The following is a 23425-nucleotide window of genomic DNA, read 5'->3' on the forward strand; positions in this document are numbered from 1 at the left end:
TCCCTTGCTCGAAAGCCAGTCGAATCCGACTCTAGGGTTGCGGTGCTCATCTCCGTTTCAAAGCCGAAGAGCCAGCGCTGTCCGAAGACGTTTCCGTGGTCATGTGGCCGGCATGACTAAACACCAAATTTCATCCTATTCTCAAAGGCCGCCCTCCCCTCTTTCCCCTGCTCCCAAAGCCAAATCTCTGTGTTGGAACATATGCTTTACATGTGAAAGATCCTCCATTTAATCTCTGACACCTCTTGTTAAAAAGGTCTCTGGTACCAGGGCTGGGAAAGATGTTAAAATGTTTATTTGAAGAAGTGAGGTTGCATTGTTCAAGGGGGTTTCTCTGGGTTTTGGACTGAAATAGCCAGGACTGCCATCTTTGGCAGCAGGAGCTCTGTACATATATGGGGTTTGGATCATGGACATGAAATTGGGGGCTAGAGTTCTCATCCTAACCTTCAACAGTTTTCTACATTAGGAGTGGTGTTTTTGCCCGTGCGTGTGGTGCTTGTTTTCCCATTCTTCTCCAAGTGCATGGGGTAACTGGTTATTAATTTATGTCATTTTTTGCTGTCAGGTCACAGCTGACTTATGGTGACCCCGTGGAGTTTTTAAGGCAAGAGACATTCAGAGGTGGCTCACCATTGCCTGCCTCTGCAGAGCAACCCTGGGATTCCTTGGAATTCTATCCAAATACTGACCAGGGCCAACCCTGCTTAGCTTCTGAGATCTGATGAGATCAGGCTAGCCTGGGCTATCCAGGTTAGGGTGGTTATTTATTTAGTAAAACAAGGAGGAATTTCAGACAGCTTATATAATCTGGAAGAGGAACGGTTCCCAAACGGTTTCTGGTCTGTCATTTCAGACAGAACCGTTTTAGAACCGATTCCCTACCGGAATATATTTGTAATTTCAGACACAAACGCTTCTGTCCCGATTAGGAAACGGGGCTGAAGCGTTTTACCTCTCAACCGCTTCCAAGTAGTCTTCAGTTTCCTCTCCCGGTTCCGATGCGCTTTTTACCGCCGTTTTTCGCCCGCGTGGGCGATATCCACCTTTTTTTTAAACGTTCGCTTTAGAGCGTTATAGCGCTATAGCGCTATAAAGTAACAGCATTAGATCAACCCCATTGGAATGCCTGGAGTGTTTTGTTATAGTGCTATCTATATATCTAATCTCCAACAGATGGCGCCGTGCGGATACTTAGTCCCAGGAAAAGGAAGCTCCCTCTGGCCCAGGAGCTTCTCCTACATACTCAGTAGACTTCCTGTATCTGCAGAAAAATGCAAAAACTAAGAAAATCCCTCCAGGGATGGCTGAATTCCCCCCAAAACCTTTTGAAATGGCCTCTGCAGGGATCTGCTTCAGACACCAACTGTGAGAGAGAGGTTAGAACGTTCAGGGCGGGGGGGGGAGGCTTCTAACCAGCTCTGTGAGTCAAAGGGTGTGGGGGAAGGGCCCTTTTCCAGGCCTCCTTTGGCTTTTCAGGGAGGGAGGGAGCCTTGGGGCCTGGCCTGGGGAGTCCCTAGAGGTTTTGAGGTGGGATTGGAGAAGGGAGAGGCCACAGCTGGGTATAATGCCACAGAGTCCACCTTCTAAAGCAGTCATTTTCTCCAGGGAGACAGATCTCTGCTGCCTTGAGTTCAGTTGTAAGTCTGGGGGGGGGTCCCTCAGGCCCCACTTAGAGGTTGCCAAGCCTAGGCCTGGCAGCACTTTAAGGTTGCCAGGTTCCCCCCCTGGCCACCGACGGGATTCTGGATAAGGTTGCCAGGTCCAGGCTGGGAAACTCCTGGAGATTTGCGGGAGGAGCCTGGGGAGGACAGGGACCTCAGTGGGGTACAATGTCACAGAGTCCACCCTCCAAAGCATCCATTTTCTCCATGGGAAGTTATCTCTGTAGTCTGGAGATGAGCAGTAATTCCAGGCATCCCCAGGTCCCACCTGGAGGCTGGCATCCCTCGGCAGCACCCTCTGGGTGACTTGATACCACCTGATTTGCATGACTCAAGTAGGCCCAGCTGCTTGCTACTGTTCATCAGCAGCCACCCTATGAAAGCCGGTGCGGTGCATCAGTTAGAGCTTCATAGGGTCTGCGAGACCCAGGTTCAGATCCCTATCTTGCAGTGGAAGCTAACTGGGTTATTTTGGACCAGTCACATACATTCAGCCTAGCCAACCTCACAGGGTTGTTGTGCAGATAAAAAGGAGGAGAGAATAATGTAAGCTGCTTTGGTCCCCACTGTAGAGAAAGACTGTAATTTTTCTAGGTAGAGGCTGTGGGGGAGGGGTGTGGAGATGGAAAGTTGCAGATAGAGAGACAGATAAAGGTAGGTTGGCTGTTGGGTGGGAAGGAAATTGTGTTGCCAACTCCAGGTTGGGAAATTCCTGGACATTTGTGGGGTGGAGCCTGGGGAGGGAGGGATTGGAGGAGGGAAGGGACTACAGATAAGTATAATGCCATAGCTGGAGGAGAAAAAGAAAAGGGGGGCAGAAGGGAGAAAGAGTATGAGAGAGGTAGAGGGAGACAGGAGGAAGCAAAGGTGTGAGGAATAGGATAACCATTCCGCAAGTTTCTTGCGGGTCTCCACTTGTAGCGCTCTAAAGCGAATGTTAAAAAAACAACACCAGAGATCGCCCACACGGGCGAAAAACGGCGGGGGGAAAAGTGGGGAAATGGTGCAGTCTGAAATGGCAAACTGCTTCAGATCCAGCTCTTTACTGGAAGGGGAAAGCCATGTGTTAAATGGCAGCCCTATACCAGTTTACTGCATGACGGATCAAAAATGGCTTCAAAATGGGTTAAAAAGGGTAATGTGAAATTCCTCAAGGTTTGTCTAGCAGCACCTTTAAGAACAATGAAATTTTATTCTGGGTATAAGCTTTTGTGTTCGTGCACACTTCTTTAGATACCACAAAAGTTTATACACAGAATAAAATTTTGCTGGTCTTAAAGGTACCAGTGGACTAAAACTTCATTCTGCTGCTTCAGACCAACTTGGTTACCCACCTGAATCTATTTATTTAGTAGTACATTTTAATCATGCCATTCTTCCAAGGAGTTTAGAGTAGCATGTATCGGCCTCTCCTCCTGCAGGGCCTTCTGGGGCACTTTAACCACTGCTCAAAGCTGGCTTCATTCGGTCCTCATTGCTGTCCTGATGGAAACAGGAGAGTGTTTGACAAAGTGGACTTTAGTATCCAAATGTTTAAGCCAGAATGGATGGTTGTTTTCAAAGTTCCACAGTACTCCTTTGGGATGCCAGCCTCCAGGTGGGTCCTGGAGAACCCCTGGAATCACAGCCCATCTCCAGGCTACAGAGATCAGTTCCCCTGGAGAAAATGGATGCTAAGGAGGGTGGACTCTTATGACACCGTATCCCACTGAGGTCCTGTCCTCCTCAGGCTCCATCCCTGAATCTCCAGGAGTTTCCCAACTGGGATCTGGCAAACTTACCCCCCCCCCCAATCCCATGCCGGTGCAACCCTAATACTCCTGATAGGTGTGTTTTTTTAAATATTTTATTTAGCTTTTAAGTCTCATAATACAAGTTTATACAAAACACCATAACAAAGGAAGGAATAACATTTAAACTAATTTATCAAGGATAACCTACAATATGCCCAAGTTGGATTGATTTCTAATGTTATCTATTGTCCTATCTTTACTCCGGATAGTTTTTGATGGAACTGATTCCTCTCTGGAATATGTCCTGAATATTCTCTGTAAGCAAAATGTCAGTAATATGCTCAGGAAGAGTATCTAATGTAATATAGATATATATATATATATATGAGGGTGCTTAGTTTGGTATCTTTGGGTGAAGACAGACATTACAATATAGGTGTGATAGAATTGATTTCAACATGTTTTTGCTGCCCTGAAAAAACATGCTGGAAAGTGAAAATGCATTCCAGAATATGTACTCAAACAGCTTCGAACACACTTAGGTTGTAACGTCTGCTTTCACCCTTGGCTATACAGATTACTCTTCCAGACTAGCTGCTAGAATGTCTGGTAAATATTCCTCCCAATAGTCTTCTGGGGCTTGTCCAAAGAACTCTATGTGTTGTTGTTGTTTTTTTAAAGTAGAAGTGTAGTTGTTGTTCATTTGTTCCACATGACCTTGACATCAACTTTCAGAGTTGTGTTTCTGTTGCAGGTATAGCTTAATTCTGGTTTCCAGTAGAAATATTTTATCTCTGGGAAAATGCCATTCTCCCTGCTGGTGAATAGGATTGACCGGTTGGCAAGACAGAGGTTTGTTCTGAACTCTTGAAGCTACCAGTGATACAAGAAAACAGCAAGCATGGCTGCTCCCTTTTGTTCCTTCCCTCATATTTTCATTCCCACCCTCCAGCTTGCCTTGAACACACCTGGAGTCCTGCAAACTGTAGCAGGGAGAGAGAAAGGACTGAGGATATGGGGAAGTAACAGGCGGGAGAAACCGTATCTGCTGCAGCTCCAGCAGTAGCTGTGGTGCTACAGAGTAAATCTCTGGGTTGCAACCTGGAACCCCTATGTGAGAGCACCTGTGGTGTCCTTAGTGACATAGCTCTTCTCTTCCCCCTCCCATACACTGTTTAGTGATTATTTTGCACATCAAGAGTTGAGAGCACTCCAGCATGAGAGCACTTATCAAACCTTAAAGTGATGAACAGCGGCAAGGCTGTGCCCCTACCCCCATCACCACACACAGTAACACTCCACTATTCTGTCATCTTTTAAAAATAAATGTTATTTAGTTCTTCTGAAAGCCGAGTGCTTCCCATCTGTAATGCTGGAATCCATATTGGGCCTAATTTGTGTGTGTGTGTGTGTTTGTAAATGGGTGGTGAATATCAATTGCCTATGCTTCCCATGTGTATAAGAAACACGACACTTCCCCTTCCATTCTATGAGGGTTGGTTATCCTGCTGTTGGTTTGGCAGGGGGACTTGTGAGATTCTTCCTCTACGGGGGAAAAGGGTTTGAGGATTAATGTTTGACGTAATGACAAACTGTGGTTTGTTGTTAAGGGAATAAGCCTTGGAAGGCCTCTCTTTGCACACTCCCTCCTCCCATTGCACACAGCACAAATGCTGAAGTCTTCCTGGTTTACAATAAACTGGCTTGTTTTTTGACTGCAAGCCAGGATTACAAACTGAGGTTTAATTCTGATTTGGAATCCTGGTTTGTATTGTAGGCAAGAAGCAAGCCACGTGTTGTGATGTAACAACAAACTCTGATTTATTGCAGATCAGGAAATCTGTAGTATTGGAGGTGTGCGCTGAGTGGGGTGGGAGGAGAAACACATGAGTGGAGGACTTCCAGAGCTGACAAATGTGTGAATGCAGCCTGTAACTGTCTGGAGTAAGTTCTGTGTGTAAGAATGGGCCTTTGTAACAATGTCCTGAGGATTTTATACTGAGTAATTTGACCAAATAAATAAGTTTTTAAGAAGTCTGTCCCTGACCAAATTAGGACTGTGATGTACTGTGAAGAGCAAAATATGATGGACCATTTTTTTACCTTGCATTTAGGTAATAGAGATGCTGGGTGTCTTGAGGGCTCGAAAGAGAATCCATTTCCCAGGATGATGGTTTTACTAATACAGCTGCCCTTGTGGATTTGCTGCAGCCAGTTAAGTGCATTTGGCACAACTGAAGCAAAATGAAGAAGGAAGAGAGAGCACATATGAGAATGCTGGTGGCATGAGGAGCAGAGGATGTGCCCAAAAGCTGTGCAAAAGAAGTTGGAAGAAATGTTTCATCTTCTTCGTGGTCTCTGTGCATCACACCCTTGGGAATACTCTGCGCCTGCGCTGACCTTCTCGGTACCGATAGCTAGCAAAAGGGATTTTCGCGCCTCTCCCAGGTCACGCGCCGGCTCCACTGCGCATGACCAAGGAGGGGCACGCAGATCCCGCCAGTTCTCTTCTGACCGCCGCGCTGGTAGGACGCCTTCTGCTTCGGTCTGTTAAGTACAAACTTTTGCTAAACCTGCGTTTAGTTACTTTCTTTTTCTTTATTTTTGTAGTTAGCATTTTTCTCCGGGTGTTGTTTTGTGTTTTTCTCGTTTCCCCTCCGCTGGCCTATGGCCCCGCGGTGGGGTTGTTTCAAACGGTGCAAGACTTGCGGCCTTAAAATATCCCCCACCGACGGGCACTCACTTTGCCTCGTCTGTCTAGGGGAGTCGCACTGTGTGTCCAAGTGCGGACATTGCCGGAAGTTTTCGAACCAGACGAGAAAAAACAGGGCAGCTCGTCTGCATTTGGCTTTGATGGAGAAGGCACTATCCCCTCAGTCCTCCTCTCCATTGGACACGTCCGGACACGCCTCAATGTCGACCCTGGCTGAGGACACTTGTCCTCCCGTTCCGGGAACATCGACGTCGACGGTCGCAATCGATGCTTCGGCACCGAAACGTTCGACGCCGATAAAAGACCACCCCGTACCTTCCAAGATCCGGAAGCAGGGGATATCTGATGCCGTACCTTCCAAGATCCGGAAGCAGGGGATATCTGATGCCGTACCTTCCAAGATCCGGAAGCAGGGGATATCTGATGCCGTACCTTCCAAGATCCGGAAGCAGGGGATATCTGATGCCGTACCTTCCAAGATCCGGAAGCAGGGGATATCTGACCACCCCGTACCTTCCAAGATCCGGAAGAGGGGATATCTGATGCCGTACCTTCCAAGATCCGGAAGCAGGGCAAAGACTCACAGCAGTCGAAGAAACCTAAAACGGACAAGTCAAAAGTCCATAAGGTTTCAGCCAGTCAAGGCCGAGATCTCACGCAAGAACCTCACCACCCGATCGGTTCAGATCTCGACATCGACCTTACTCAGCAGACAATTCAGTCGCAATCTGATATGTCGAGTCGTCAATCCTCTCATGCTTCTCCGGAACGTGGAGTCGATGATCGACACCGACCGGCATCCCCTCCCTTAACCTGGGATGAGAGACAATGGCACTACTTATATGGGAACCGATACCCATACCCCTGGGCATTCCCTCCACCGCCCCCACCAGACTGGGATCGTCAATCGGTGTCATCCCGCATTTCGCACTGTCGGGATCGATCCTCGATATCGAAACAGTCGATACCGACACTTCCACCGGGTCCGATTGCGCCCCCGGTCAACACACCGGCACCGTCACAACCGGAATTACCCGGGTCATCGGAACCATCCAATGTATCCTCCGATTCAGACGACTCCTCTGAACATGTAGAGGACGTAAATATACAGCTCACCCCACAAGATGTGGAAGCAGACTTGCCTATCTCTCCATCGGAGGATGTTAAGTCATATGGAGACTTTGTGCAACGTATGGCGTTAGACCTATCTATGACTCCCACTCTCGTTGCCAGTTTTGTGGATGACAATGTTTTTGACATTATGCATTCCAACACTTCGCCTTCTGTGGCTCTGCCGATGACAAAAGTCCTCTTACAAACTACCAAGGACTTTTGGACTCATCCAGCCTCCATTACTGTGTCCAATAAACGTCTGGATCACATGTACAAAATCCAGGAATCAGGGGCTGAGTTTCTGTACACACATCCTAAACCCAATTCTCTGGTCGTCTCATCGTCCACGAAAGGGAAATCGAGTCACTCCACGCCTTCAGATAAGGAAGGGAAGAAATTAGATTCGGTTGGTAGAAAATTCTACACTGTCGGCGCAATGGGCGTTAAAACGGCTAATTATGCAGCCTGCATGGGCCGCTATCAGTTCAATTTATGGAAACGTTTGAATGATTTCCTTCCGCACGTGCCTAAAGAATGTCAGCCACAGATTAAAAGGATTCAGAATGAAGGGATGGTACTGGCTAGGCATCAAATTAGTGCTGCCAAACATTCCCTGGAATCAGCGAGCAAGACTCTGGCAACTTCCGTAGCACTACGCAGACATGCCTGGCTCCGCTCTTCTTCATTGCCATATGATACCAGATCATCGGTGGAAGACCTTCCCTTTGAAGGTTCTGGATTGTTTAGCTCCACCACTGATACGGTATTACAAGAAATGGACAAGAGTATCAAGACGTCCAAGAGTTTGGGAATATCTCCCCCACCTAAGTACTCTAAAACTAAGCAGTGGCCTAGACAACCTTGGCCTACTAGACAACCGTACAGTAAATCACCTACGGATCAATGGCAAAGACCTCCCTCTTCTCAGTCAAGGTCTTTCCCCCCTAAGAACAAAGGACAATCGTCTGGTGCCTATAAGTCGAAGTTTCCTAAAAATCCCAAGCAGGGGCTTTGACTTCAACCGTCTCGCTCATACTCGCCTCGCTCCTTTTCTTCACGCATGGCTGGACATTTCTACAGACAAATGGGTTCATTCTATAATAAGAGATGGCTATCTCATAGAGTTTTCTCAGGTCCCCAAATTTTCCCATTTCATTGGAACCCCGACGTCACCCGTCCTGCTTCAAGAAGTACAATCCCTGACACTGAAAAACGCCATAGAGACAGTCCCGATGGCGGATCGTTGCCAGGGGATTTATTCCAGATATTTCACGGTCCCCAAGAAGGACGGAGGACTTCGTCCAATTATGGATCTAAGATTTCTCAATCGATTCATCATTTACAAAAAGTTTCGTATGACCACTTTGCAAAGCATCTTACCACTCCTGTCTCCAGGGACCTGGATGGTCACTTTAGATCTCAAAGACGCTTATTTTCACGTCTCCATCCACCCTCGTCACAGAAAATTCCTCAGATTCACTGTCGGAGAGGACCATTATCAATTCAAAGCCCTCCCCTTCGGGCTTTCTACCGCCCCCAGGGTCTTTACGAAGGTAATGGTGGTGATCGTCGCCCACCTTCGTCTTCAGGGCATCCAGATTTTTCCATACATAGACGACTGGTTAATGGTGGCAGATTCGAAGGAATGTCTCCTTCAACACATCACCATTACTTTGTCGGTCCTCTCCTCCCTTGGAATTCTGGTGAATTTACAGAAATCCATGCTGCAACCTGCAACTCGCGTGCAGTTCATAGGAGCTGTCATAGACTCCCTAGCCACTCGGGCGTACCTTCCTCGCCAACGGGCAGATACCATTCGTCTGGAAATTCAACGTTTGTTCCAGTCCAACGTGACATCAGCGGTCCACATTCAGCGGATCTTGGGTCTCATGGCAGCCACCACTTCCGTGATCGAATATGCACGCCTTCGCATGCGCCCGTTGCAGCTGTGGTTTCTAAAGAAATTTCGCCCTTCCATCCATCCTCCGAGCCTTCAACTGGTAGTGCCTCCGCAGGTCCTCGTCTCCCTGCAGTGGTGGCTCGTGGACACCAATCTGTTGGCGGGTGCACCGTTCCAACCGATAGTTCCCGTAATGTCCATCACCACAGATGCCTCCCTGTGGGGTTGGGGTGCTCATACAGACGACACTTGTGTGGGTGCTCCATGGCAACCCCTTTGGAAGAGTCATCATATCAACTATCTGGAACTGCTGGCCGTAAACTCCTCCAAGCTCAGGAAGGCCAGGTCCTTCACTACGATCCTCTGAGTCTCAAGTTGACTCTATGGGAAATACGCTTTCAGTGATGGATGACCGTATCAATGAGGTCCTGTTGAATTGTCGTAAACTGTCTACTAGGACGTCTTACGCAAAGAAGTGGGATTTATTCCTACAGTACTTGAGTTCTTCCAATTTACCTCCTCCGCCAGTGGATTTGAGGTCTATTTTTGCGTTTATTTTGTCCAGAATGGACTTGGGACTCAGTTTTTCTTCAGTTAAGGTGTATTTAGCTGCGGTGTCAGCTTTTCATCCATCTATTGATGGGTTTTCAGTTTTCTCGCATCCTCAGACGAAACAGTTTTGTAAAGGTCTTATTCGCCTGTACCCTCCCCGTCGTTCTCCGACTCCGGCCTGGGATTTGGCTTTAGTTTTGCGGTTTTTGATGGGAAAACCCTTCGAACCACTGGCCACTTGCTCTCTAAAGTTGTTATCGCTCAAGACTGCGTTTCTGGTGGCCATTACTTCTGCTCGTCGAGTCAGTGAGTTGTCTGCTTTAAGGTGTGATCCACCATACTTGATTTTTTCCCCTCATGGGGTGTCGTTGTCTTTGGACATCTCCTTCTTACCGAAAGTCGTTTCGGAGTTTCATCTACGTTCAGATATAGTTTTGCCGTCATTTTTCCCGTCTCCTGCCAATGAAGAGGAACGGAAATTGCACTCTCTGGATGTTAAGAGGGCGTTGCTGTTCTATTTAGGCAGGACCAAGTCTTTTCGTCAGTCTCCTGCCTTGTTTGTTGCTCACAGTATGCCCTCCCTGGGGAAGAAGATCTCTTCCCAGACGCTGTCCAGGTGGATTGTGGAAGTAATCAAGCTATGTTACGCTTTGGCTAAGAGACCTCTTCCAGGTCAACTTCGCGCCCACTCTACAAGGGTGGTGGCGGCTTCCACAGCTTTCCTGAGAGGGATGCCATTGGAGGACATCTGCAACGCTGCAACTTGGGCTACTCCGCTCACCTTCGTGAAGCATTATGCCCTTGATGTCCGGTCTACTCGTCGTGTGGCGTTGGGTCGGTCTATCTTGCAGACGGCGCAGGTGTAGGGCCTCGGCCCCTCCTCCAGGTAAGAGTTATTGCTTGCTATTCTCCCAAGGGTGTGATGCACAGAGACCACGAAGAAGATAGACAGGTTGCTTACCTGTAACTGGTGATCTTCGAGTGGTCATCTGTGCATTCACACCACCCGCCCTCCTTCCCCTCTGCTCTCGGCCCTTCATCTTGTTTCTTTGAAGGCTGTTGGGCGGCGGTCAGAAGGAACTGGCGGGATCTGCGTGCCCCTCCTTGGTCATGCGCAGTGGAGCCGGCGCGTGACCTGGGAGAGGCGCGAAAATCCCTTTTGCTAGCTATCGGTACCGAGAAGGTCAGCGCAGGCGCAGAGTATTCCCAAGGGTGTGAATGCACAGATGACCACTCGAAGATCACCAGTTACAGGTAAGCAACCTGTCTTTTCCCTGTGGCTCATGCAGAAAGGCTTGCATTGGTGTCTTGTAGCAATTAGGAGCCACTGAGTTCATTAACTGGCAACTGAGAAAGGACTGGGATGGGAAGACTGTGCTCTCACGTCACAGGCTAGATGAAGAGCTCCTTCTGGGAGAAGAGATGGATCTACCTGTAAACTGTGTCTGCACTGGCTGTTTAGGAGGCCTGTCCCTAATGCTCAGCTATGTGTACTGTGGAAGGAGGGAGCGGAGGATGGGTGTTCTGCTGAATGGGTCCTCTCCCTTACCTGGTCACTAGCTTCTCAAGGTTGTGCCCTCTGGAGGACAGATTTGTCCTGAAGGGCGCCTTCATTTGGAAAGAGAATGTTGAAAGGGCTTGTCTGTGTGAGGGTTAAGGGAGCATGCCGGCAAGGAACAGAGGCACCTGCACAAATGCTACTGGAAGTTCAAATCTCAGAGTAAACAAAATCACTTTGCTCTAGAGGGAGGTAATAGATTCTGGGCCGCAAGCCCCTAAGCATCTCTCTCTCACACTCCCTCTGTGCCTCCACACAACCAAAGATGGGGCAGAACCCCTCACTTTCTAAGTGGACACAAGCATCTCCTTCCTGAGGGTACATGGCTGACCCTGCCAGGATGTGTGGATTTGAATGGGGAGCAGAACTTTCCTTGTTTACTCATCTCCCGCCTCAGCTCTCACCTCCTGAGCAGAGAAAACAGGTTTGTAAATCTCTGAACAGATGGCTCAGGCTTGTGACTAATGAGCTGTTATCTCTGTCTGTTCTGGTCTCTCTCTAGGATACATGTTTGAAGTGGAAACCCAGGGAAGTGCTTGATCTTTGCTTGTACTTAGCCTATTTTAAAAACATGGAATTGTTGCTTTAAAAGTTGAAGTTGGCTGGTTAGGCCATTAACTGAGAAGCGGGGCATGTGTAAGAAATGCTAGCTGGCACATACACTTCTGTTTTGTGGCACAGGTTGGCCCTTAGGTATCTGTTTTTAAAATACTAGAATTATTGCTTTTGTAGCAGGCTGAGATCCTTGCTGTGCTTGACTCTAATAATGATTGGTTTGTGCTTTCTAGTTATCTGTGAGCCTCAACGTTCACCTCAAAGACAGTCTGGGTTTTTTTAATTTTAAAGGGCACCTCTTCCTTGACTTCCAGCAAAGATGAATCTCAATGGTTTAAGGAGTATCACAGAAATGAACAACCAAAAAGGGGAAAAAAGTGAACATAGACTAAATATATTCATTAAAAAACATACCTTCATTATCAATATATTCCTATCTAAAAGTCTAATCTTGTTAGATGTCAATTTGGATATCACATAGGTTGTAGAGAGTTACATGTTTAATGGTGATTTAGATAGGAATCTTTTGATAATAAAGGTATGTTTTAAATGAGTATATTTAGTCAATGTTCATGGGGTTTTTTCTTTTTGGTTTTCCAGCAAAGATGGCCGGGACGAAATACCCCAGTAGTGCATCAGCACAGCACTCTGTAACTTGTGAAGCTCTTATGGCAAGGATCTAGACAGTGGCTGTCCATAGAGAATGCAAGTTGTATGGGTAAATAGACTTCTCACTTCAGGTACATTCTGTCTTTTTAGATTATAAAAGGGAGGAGTTGCCAGTTCTATATGCAACCCCTTAGGAGTTCAAGTATAAGTGGGTGGACTAGATGCACACTGCCATCCTAAACCAAGGTAACACCTTTCCAAGTCCATTGAAGTCGGTGGGCTTAGATGAGCACAACTCTGCTTAAGATGGCACTATCAGTCATTCAGTATGAGTTAAGCCCACACTCCTGTACACGCTTTCATAGGAGTAAACAGCACTAAATACAGTGGGACCAATGGTCCCTCTAAGCTGTGAAGTCTTGTGAGCAAAATTTCTGCTTTGTAAGTTACTGGCATTAAAACTGTGAGCAAGTGATTTGGCTGCTGCATAAATTAGTTTGCTCTGGAGCCCTCCTTCCTGAGTTCAGACAAGAATGTGTGAGCTGAAGGCTAAAAAACTGTGAGCTGGCTCACACTAACTCAGCTTAGCAGGAACACTGAGTGGGACCTTCTTCTGAGTAAATATTCATTGTATTGCACTACAAAAGTGCAATTCTGTGCAGAGTTACTCCAGTAGAAGGCCCTTCATTTCAATGTGTTTTTTCTGTAGTGGAGTACTTCTGCATACAATTGCACTGAAGCAGAACTGACCTACAGTCTTCAAGGATATCAGTCATCCTAAGCCTCTAGCCAGTATTATGGTGGCTGAGGGTTCTGTGATATAATTTTATTTATTTTCTTGTTCTGCTGATGATGTACATCCAAAATGACACTGTTTCTGAGGCTGTATTCATGTGAACAGCCTTGCCGAAGGGGGTTATTCCAGATTTGCATCCTCACTTTACAAGTGTTCCCATTGATGCAGAGAGGGGACAGTCTCTCTCATGCAAAGAAGTCGTATTCAGTTATGATTTCATGCATTCAAGTAAGTTGCTTTGATTTTTACACACAAACGTCATTTGCATAGCGGTCGAAATACATCACACTTGGCCCTTTGATGACAGCTGTAGAGATTAATCACCCCCAACCTCACTTTGAGCATTGTTTCTCTTTAAATACTTATGTATCTGGGGGAGGGGGGGTAGACTTCTACTCCATTGTAAATTGCAATACATTGGAACAGACACGGGAAAATGTCTTGAGGGTGACCCATCACTAGCAGTTAGCTGATACATGTGGATGACACATCTTCATACTAAACCTAACAATTTGGGAATGGATAGGACCTGACTCAGTCCATAATTGCTCTATGGTTTCTCTGTTTCTTTGTCTGAAGTACCCAAGTGCTGGTTGCTGCAAGAGACAGACAGAATGTATACTTGAACAATAAGGCAGTTCTTAAGTTTCTGGCCCGAAGGCTCCTGTACTTTAATGCCTCTTAGCGACATATATGAGAATGGGCAGATAAGACTGGGCTGGTGATGGACAGCAGTCGCTCTGCATCATTGTCCAGTGTGGGGTGACTGCTGTTCTTCGTCTAGACTCTCCGCAGAATTCTCTTTAGTTCCCCTCTGCCAGGGTGATTACTTAATAGACACAAATTAGCCTCAATCATCTTGAATTAATTGATTGTGGTGGAGAAACCCTCTTTGGGGTACATTTTGATAGCTCAAGGTTGCTATGAGAGTGTGGTGGGTCAATCACATTCCAGAACAAGCGAATGTGCCCAGAGGGGACTGTCACACACCACTGTCCCAGCAGTCACAACACACTTCCTTCCAGACAGATAAATGCCCAGTTAAGTGGAAACTGTTAAGACAGTCGCTGCCATGTAGTAATCCCTTTTGCTTCCCCATGGGCCTTGAATAATTAACACCCCACCTGGAAGCACCAGCTTCACAGTTAACTTCTCCATTGGTTGGGTCTAAATCTGCAAGTGAAGTTCAGCCTGGTTCCCAGCCCTGGGCCCTTATTGGCTGACAGTGAAATTTTATGCAGAGTTATGCCTAACTAAACCCATTGATTTGACTGGAATAATTCTGCATTGAATTGCATGGTACGAGGCTTCAAGAAAATTCCCAGCACCAAAAGAAAACAAGAGTCTTTTCTTCGGGAAGAAAAGAAACAGAAATTATTTATATATTTATTTGCTTTATTTATAAGCTGCCTTACTGAGACTCTAGGCAGTTTAAAACAATGCAGTAGGAACAGTATACGACACGATGCATAAGAAATGCAAATAGTGGATTACAGAAATTAGAAGAAAAATGCAGTAAAAACAGTAAAAAAATATTCATTCTAGCTTGTTTAACTGTGCGTATATTGATGCTGACTTTTAGCTTTCTAGAGTCTCTAGTTCAACAAATTATCAATGCTGAGCACTGTGTTCCCCTCTTACTGTCTTTCCTTGGTTGTCTGTTTTGTTGATGCCTCTTTCTCTCTGAGTAGGTTCTTGCCAGCTGGTGCAAGAGGGAGGATGGGGAACCTCTCCTAATTCCTTTCATCACTGCAGTCTCCATCCTGCATGGCTCTTTGTTGATATGGGTCCATGATCCCTGGTATAGCCTTTTTGGAGGTCAGAATGGGGGCCCTTTTCCCTCTTGCACCAGCAGAAAAACTGATAGAATCCAGCACTGTCTGTTTTACCAATAAACATGCCATTTTGGTAAAAGGCTGTAGCAGGGGTAAGCAACTGTGAATTTGGATTTCAGGCGTTCCAGTAGGAAAGCCTGAAGCCTGTTAAAAAACTAGGTGCAAGTCCACCTGTGCTCTGAGGAAATCTGGAGGTGACATCAAACCAGGTAGCTGCGCAACTGGTTTTCCTATCCAGATCTCCAAAGTCCCGAGATTTTACAATCAGGATAAAAAAAGAACTCCAGATTTTGAAACGCCTCTGCCCTGAAGACTGTGAGCTGTCAGGGGATTTCAGTGCTGAGGAGATTTCGAAGGCACTGAAGGATATCAAGAGCAGAAAGGCATCGGGCTTTGACTGCATCCATAATGAATTCCTGCTCAACCATGGCACGTTCACTAAGAAGTGGCTCGCAAAGTTTCTCGCTGACATCATAAGAACAGGAAGACTCCCAAGGCAATTCAAGAAAGCACAGATAGTTGCTATTCTGCAACCTGGAAAACCAAAACATCTGGTGGAAAGTTATAGACCTATTTCCCTTGTGAGCTCCTGTTATAAACTACTCAAGAGGCTAATCCTGAACAGCATCAGTGACAGAATTAACAAACATGTCCCTATACAGCAAGCAGGATTTAGACCCCATCACAGTTGTGAAGACCAGGTTCTCAGCTTAACAACTTTCATTGAGGCAGGGTATCTGAAGTGTCTTAAGACATCAGCAGTTTTCGTCAATCTGACTGCTGATTATGACACAGTCTGGAGGGATGACCTGTTGTACAAGTTTTTACAAGTATTCTCCTGCAGAACATTATTTTTACTCCTAAATAACATGCTGAGCAATAGAACTTTCCAAGTAATTATGGGTCAGTCAATTAGCAAACAGAAGAAACTGAATAATGGTCTACCCCAGGGCTCGGTCCTTGCTCCAGTTCTTTTCAATCTATACATCTCTCATGTTCCCGAGACAATATCCAGGAAGTTTGCTTATGCCAGTAACATAACAATTGCAGTAAGGCACAAATCGATTGAAAGGACTGAAGAAATACTGACTAGGGACCTTGAAATTTTGATTGACTACCACCGTAAATGGTAGCTCATCCCAAGTACAGGAAAAACTGAATTCTCCTGTTTCCATCTCAATAACAGTCTTGCCAACCGTGAACTGAATGTCTACCTTTAATAGCACCATACACCTAAATACACCTAAGTACCTTGGCATTACCCTGGACAGGACCTTGAGTATAAATGCCATTTTATCAATGTAGCAGCAAAATACGCACACAAAATAACAGATTGGTGTAGTGGTTAAGTGTGCCAGTTTGGTGTAGTGGTTAAGTGTGCAGACTCTAATCTGGGAGAACCGGGTTTGATTCCCCCACTCCTCCACTCGCACCTGCTGATGTGACCTTGGGTCAGTCACAAGCTCTGGCACAGCTGTCCTTGAGAAAGAGCAGTTTGTGTCAGAGTTCTCTCAGCCCCACCCACCTCACAGGGTGTCTGTTGTGGGGAGGGGAAGGGAAAGGAGTTTGTAAGCCGCTCTGAGACTCCAAGTGAAGGGCGGGGTACAAATCCAATCTCTTTTTCTTCTTCTTCTTCTTCTCCAAAAATTATGTGGTACAACTTGGGGTGCATCTGCTACAACACTAAGATGCTCAGCTTTGGGGTTGGTGTATAGTACTGCAGAATAAGGTATTTCAGTGTGGCTCAACACCCCCCATGTCCACAAATTTGATGTTGAATTCAGTATAACAATGAGAACCATCAGTGGATGTATTAAACCTACTCTGGCCTATTGGCTACCTACACTGTGCCACATTGCTCCCCCGCATCTCTGAAGGCAAGATGCTCTTCTTCATGAATATAGAAACATCATTGGAAACAGAGAGTTTCTCATGCACAAAGACATGACTGATGCAGTCCTATCCAGACTAAAGTCCTGACACCCAGCAATAAGATCTGTACAAATCCTGTAATCACAACATTTTGATCTAGGGAATGAATGGTTGCAACAATGAATGAAATGAGTTCCACCCACTATCCATAACCTGATAAACACCAACAAGAGGCCCACAGGATTTGACTTGCCATGTAAAGTATGGAAGACAGCTGATAGACTATGAACAGGCTTTGGCAGTTGTGCAGACCTGTTGTTTAAATGGAGCAAAATACTAGGACATGAATGTGATTGTGGTACAGCCTGCCAAACTATTTTCCATCTGTCACAGGAATGTGAGTGTCATCAGAGGTCATTTCGGGGGGGATCGCGGGGGAACGCAGTTCCCCCGGGTGAGGTACGGGGGGCGGGGCACATGACGAAGCCCCGCCCCCCGCTTCCGTCCGCCTCACTTCCGGTCCTCATTCAGCCAGGAGGAGGCAGGAGAAGAGGGAGGGTAAGTTGCTTCCTCCCTGCCTCTCCCCACCCCTGCCTGCCTGGGGCCAGGGAGGGCCTTCGCGGGGCTTCCTTGCACTCCTGCCGGCCTTGCAGGTCCACCGCCAGGCCCCTCATGGGGCTCGGCAGTGGAGCTGCAAGGCCGCCGGCGGCAGCCGGGACCATTGGGGGTGGTGTGTGTGGCCTTATGACACACTTCCGGTGATGTCAGGGGGTGTGGCATATGCTAATGAATTATGCTAATGAGTTCCCCTAGCTCTTTTTCTATGAAACGACCCCTGAGTGTCATGCTTTTCAGGGAGATGTGACAGAGCTCTTTGTACTCTTCCCCAGCTGCGATTGAGTGGATTGAAAATTTAGATATTAGTATTTAGGGGGACTGCCCAATCTGTCTGCATAACCATTGGATGTACTTGGTTACATATTTTATATTACTATATGCTTCCTGTTTGTAACTCTGCCATATGATAAATAAAAGGGGTAGCTGCAAGCTCAAGTATAACCTGTTGTGCCTAGCTGCTCCAGTCATTCTACTGGCCTGAAAGTGAATGGAGGCTGAATGAGGTTGGAACCACCACTGTTGGTAGAGAATTAGACCTCGTGTATAGTGTAGGTATATGCTCCTTGGTAATTTTTCCAAGCAAGACACACACACCCCATGTTAGAGGAGGAAAAGCCATTAAGGCAGCTGTTTAATGAGATTAGAGGTACTTTAGAGCCTAGAATTTCAGTTCTTGAATATCTCCAAGCTGCAAGTTACCTTTGTGGATTGATTTTAAAAAATGCTGTTTTAAGATCTGCAACAGATTTTGAGAAATTATTACTAGGAGATGGTAAAAGTATCCTTTCTAGTACGTACTCCTGTTTATTGAAAACGACACTCAAACCCAATCAAACCTTCTGCAATAGGTGACAGATAAATGTGGGTAATAGTTTAGATGATTCAGCATGGAAATTCCTCTTTACTCATGGTTTTACAGTTTGCCTCTCTTTTAGAGAAAGATGTACTTGGTTACATATTTTATATTACTATATGCTTCCTGTTTGTAACTCTGCCATATGATAAATAAAAGGGGTAGCTGCAAGCTCAAGTATAACCTGTTGTGCCTAGCTGCTCCAGTCATTCTACTGGCCTGAAAGTGAATGGAGGCTGAATGAGGTTGGAACCACCACTGTTGGTAGAGAATTAGACCTCGTGTATAGTGTAGGTATATGCTCCTTGGTAATTTTTCCAAGCAAGACACACACACCCCATGTTAGAGGAGGAAAAGCCATTAAGGCAGCTGTTTAATGAGATTAGAGGTACTTTAGAGCCTAGAATTTCAGTTCTTGAATATCTCCAAGCTGCAAGTTACCTTTGTGGATTGATTTTAAAAAATGCTGTTTTAAGATCTGCAACAGATTTTGAGAAATTATTACTAGGAGATGGTAAAAGTATCCTTTCTAGTACGTACTCCTGTTTATTGAAAACGACACTCAAACCCAATCAAACCTTCTGCAATAGGTGACAGATAAATGTGGGTAATAGTTTAGATGATTCAGCATGGAAATTCCTCTTTACTCATGGTTTTACAGTTTGCCTCTCTTTTAGAGAAAATCTACTGAAAATTATAGGTGGCATTTAACTCCTTTAAGGCTAGCAAAGATTTATAAGACCAATACCAGCACATGCTGGTTTTGTAAAGAAGACAAGGCAGATTTTTTTCATATGTGGTGGGAACATATACGAGCTTCTAACTATTGGAAATTAGTGGTGAAAGCTATCTCAATAGGGTTAGAAATACAAATTCCCCATAGACCAGAGACTTCATTGTTGAATTACTTACCTGACACTTCTAAAGATCAACAAATGGTTGATCAGCATATGATTACTGCTGCCAGGCTGGTTTTTGTCAATCAATGGAAACAAGAAAACACTCCTAAATTACAAGATTGGTTGGAAAAGATAAAGGAGACATATACTTTAGTTAAATTAACTGCTTATCGGAATAATAGAGTTTTATGTGAACTAGGACTTCTATGGTCAAGAGCGATACAAAGAATGGAGATGATAATGGTATAAGTAAAAGAGTAGCAATATTGACAGTTGCTAATGAAAGGTTCTCTATGATTAGGGAAGAATGCTGAAACGGGGTTTAGATAGATTTAGATGGGCATTGTATTTTCAGACGTATTCTATATTTTTTTGTGTATTCATATGCATTTTGTATTTTATGGATTATTTTATTTTTAAAAGGCAGCTGGTGGCAACAGTTATCTCTGGCATATTTCAGACGATATCTTAGTTGGAACTGTTGTTGCCAACTGGCCTGGAGAAAAATATCATGTTTCTTTAATAAAGGCTTAAGGTGTAGAAATGGGCAGCTGAAGGTTTTCATGGCATGGAGGTAAATAACATAACCGGCTAAACAAAGTCCCATTAAACCTCTGTTAAAGGGACAGGATATTTTTTCCCCCTCTAGGCAGTTGGCAACCCTAATCGGAACCCACAACACCTCATCTAAAATAGAGTTGCTTACAGTTGGATAAGTAGGTTTATGACAACAGTGTCAAGTTTAGGAATAAAAATGTATGTTAAAATTTACAGAAGGTCTTGCCTAACTAGGCCTTATACATGCCTGCTCCAGTAAACCAAAGAGTGGAAGAAGCACAGGTGGAATAGTACACCTTATTGCAGTGAGACTGCAGACTGGATGTCTGATAGAAGCCCTAAGACCTTACTGGGGCAAAGAGCTCCCCTATAGTGTTTGGGATCTTGAACACCTGGGAGTTTACTTTAGAATGCTCCATTCATTTCCATTCCACATTGGACCATCCTGTCAGAGTTAAAGCCTTTTGGACAAAGGACAGTCTGGTTTGAGCCAGGCTACCTATTTGTCATGAAAGTTCAGAGCCATTACCAGATGCCTGATGGAGGTGGGCCTGTATTAGGGTTGCCAAGTCGCGCGGACTCACTGGCGGGGGGGCGTTGCCGGGGTCCGGGAGCTGCCGATGGAACGTCACAGGAAGTGACGCACGACGTAGAGCATGTTGGGGGCGTGGCTCCAATCGTTGGAGGGAAAACCATAGAGTTTTTCCTACGACGATTGGGGCCACGCCCCCAACGTGATCTACGTGGTTGCATCACTTCCTGTGACGCAGCCACGCTGTGCTTCGGGGGGCGGAATTCCCCCCGGGGCCCGATTCCGCACCGGCGGAAATTGGGCCTCCAAAGCGGGGGTTTACCTGCCCCCCGCCCCCACTTGGCAGCCCTAGCCTGTATAACTCTCCCACTGGTAACTGTAGCCTCTGACATCAGAGATGGGGATTTGTGTGGGATTGGAGAAATCAGAGCATCACTCTTAGAGAAGAGGATGGCTTAGGTCCAGTTCCATTGACCTTAAATATCGGGACCTTTGGGACTTTCCCTTGTCTTCAGTGGGAACTGGGTTCACAGGATGTTGGGTAGAGATTAAGGACTCCTCCAGCATCTTGTTACTGCAAAGACCTGTGCACATGCTCTGAGGAACCTGCTACAATTTAGGTAACATGTGTTTAGCTTAGTTAGTTCAACTGTATTGCTTTTTATTTGAATATCTCTGTGCTGTGTTGCTGTGTGCCTTCCCTGTGTATTGTGTTACCCTTTTCCCACCACATTTTTTAAACCAGCAACCCCTTTTCCTCTCCCCCTCCTTTTATAATAAACATTTTTTAAAAATACTTTGTTTGGCTTCACTTTCTCTGGGATAGTTTTCTTAATTTCTTCTGTGTGCTAGATTGCACATGTGCTACATAGTTGGTTATAAGGTATTTTCTAGGTTTCCACCCTGTCACTTCATGATTGCCCTAGTCCTGCGCTAGAAGAATACCTTCCCAGTGGGTCAGTCTATCAGGGGTGTCAATCATACGGCCCGTGGGCCAGAAGCGGCCCGTCCAGGGCTCTTTTCCGGCCCTCGAGCAACCTTTGTTGCCAGATGACAGAGGCAGTGCATTATGTCCCCATATACTGTCCCAGTGCTAATGCATAACAGGTAGTGGAAGTGGGAGGGTGGGCATCTGGGAGATACTGTAAGGAAATACTGTGAAAGTGTTAATGTTTTAAGTATGCTTGTATTTTGAGTAAAAAATAATATCATTAATTGGGTTTACCTGTTTTATACAGTTTATCTCTCCGGTGCCTGGCATTACTTTTTATGGCACACATGACCTAGCCCAACAAAGTGACATTTATGTCATATCTGGCCCTCGTATCAAATGAGTTTGACACCTCTGGTCTAAATGTTCTCAGGAGGTCCTGAGTGGTTGTGGCTGGTTACCAGGGTGTTTTCCTCAGCCTGAGTTTCGCAGCAAGGAAAGACACCATTCCCCCCCTTCCTGTAGTAACAGGATGTGTGTGAGCTTATTGAAGCTGAATCTAGGCATGACAAAGATTGGGGTGAGATGAACTGGCTCTTTGGCTTATTGGGAAAGTTCCTGTTGGGCTGCTGCCTCAAAGGGCCACTGATGGACAGGAGCAAGCTGTATCAGGTGGACACTGAGGTACTGGCAGTGTCACAAGGGCCACTTGGACACGATGCAACAATGACAGTGGGTGTCGCAAACCACCTCCCATTGTCACTGTTCCTGTGGCTCAGGTCTGAATAGCACTGCCAGCACCTCAGAGGCTGCTTGGCTGAGTGTGCTTCAGGGCTGTTTTAACATCTGAATCCACACCTGAGGAAGATGATTTACAGATCATTATTTCCGTTGAACAAAGGGGAGCACTTTACATCCTTTACAGAGTGGTAGGTAGATACAGACATATTGGTATTCTGCCATGCAGCCATTTCAGCAGCCCCTTGTGACTGCCGGAAAGTTCATCCCAGAGGTTACAGGATCCTTGTGGAAGAAGAGCCATACAGGTCAGTGGGCTGTAATGAGGAGTGACAAAGAGATGAAATCAACCCCTTTCCTCCATGGAGTTGTGCTGGCAGAAGAGGAAGGAGGAGCAATTTCACCCCCTTGCCCTGCCTCATGCCAGCCTCTCCCAATTCCACACATGTCCCTCCACCCTGGGGGTTCTCTTTCCCACAGTCAGAAGGAAGCAGAGAAACACAGGAAAATTTCATGTTCCCTGAACTGAATGGTTGGATACATGCCAATGTAGGTACAATTAAATGGTGGTATGAACTTAACTAGTAAGATGCTTCTGGTCTAGTTACTTTCACTCTGAGAGTGTTCTTTGAAGGGTGGGTCGTTGTTTTGAGAGTGCAAATAACCTTGTGTTACTTTTTCTTTCTTACAAGCTAACATAAATATATAGAAAAGCTCTTTATATCATTTTACTTACACAAAGCATTGTTAAAACTTTGAAAATATGAGTGGGACGGGAGGGCTGGGAATGATTTTGTCTGTTGTTACTTGTTGCCTAAACATCAAAAATGAAATGTTAAGATCCCCAAACTGCTCTGGGCAATGGGATGGTGATAATGGACATGTGCTGCTTGTCCTGGGCACTATCCAGTTGGCAAGTACACTAGCCACACCCAAATGTGTGTCTTTCTATTGCAGCAGCAACCAGCCGTACCTCTAGGGAGTCGTTTTGACTTTTTCCAGCATACTGCTAGAAGCACTGTGAGATCTGCAAAACCAATTTCACTGAAGACATGTTGGAACACAGACACTTTCAGTGTGCAATCAGGCAATGAGCTCTAAAGTATGGCCTCAGTTCTCTGATATTGCCTCATTATTTTAGTTGGCTGAGAGACTCAATTGATATAACATGAGAAGATTAAGGATGTATCATTGGGGGGGGGGGACTTTGGCCCCCTGGGCATTGGTAGCTTTGAGGATCTGAGAGCCAGTGTAGTCCATCAGGTAAAAAGCTGACCTTAGGAGACCTGGGATCCTACCTCTGCCAGGCACTGATAATGACTTGCCGAAGAATACGTAGCACAAAACTTCATGCAATCAATGGGGAGAAGCTGTAACATGTTAATTCAGATTGCAG

The 23425-nt window shown here is 45.8% G+C and overlaps 1 protein-coding gene across 2 annotated transcripts in view; it reads left to right on the top strand.

The window, feature by feature from the left end:
- XYLT2 (xylosyltransferase II) overlaps nt 1-23425 on the top strand; it is an 83623-nt gene that overhangs the window by 27541 nt on the left and 32657 nt on the right. The window lies entirely within an intron of this gene.

Source organism: Gekko japonicus, unplaced genomic scaffold, assembly GCF_001447785.1.
Source record: "Gekko japonicus isolate JY-2015 unplaced genomic scaffold, Gekko_japonicus_V1.1 scaffold15, whole genome shotgun sequence".
Taxonomy (NCBI): Eukaryota; Metazoa; Chordata; class Lepidosauria; order Squamata; family Gekkonidae; genus Gekko; species Gekko japonicus.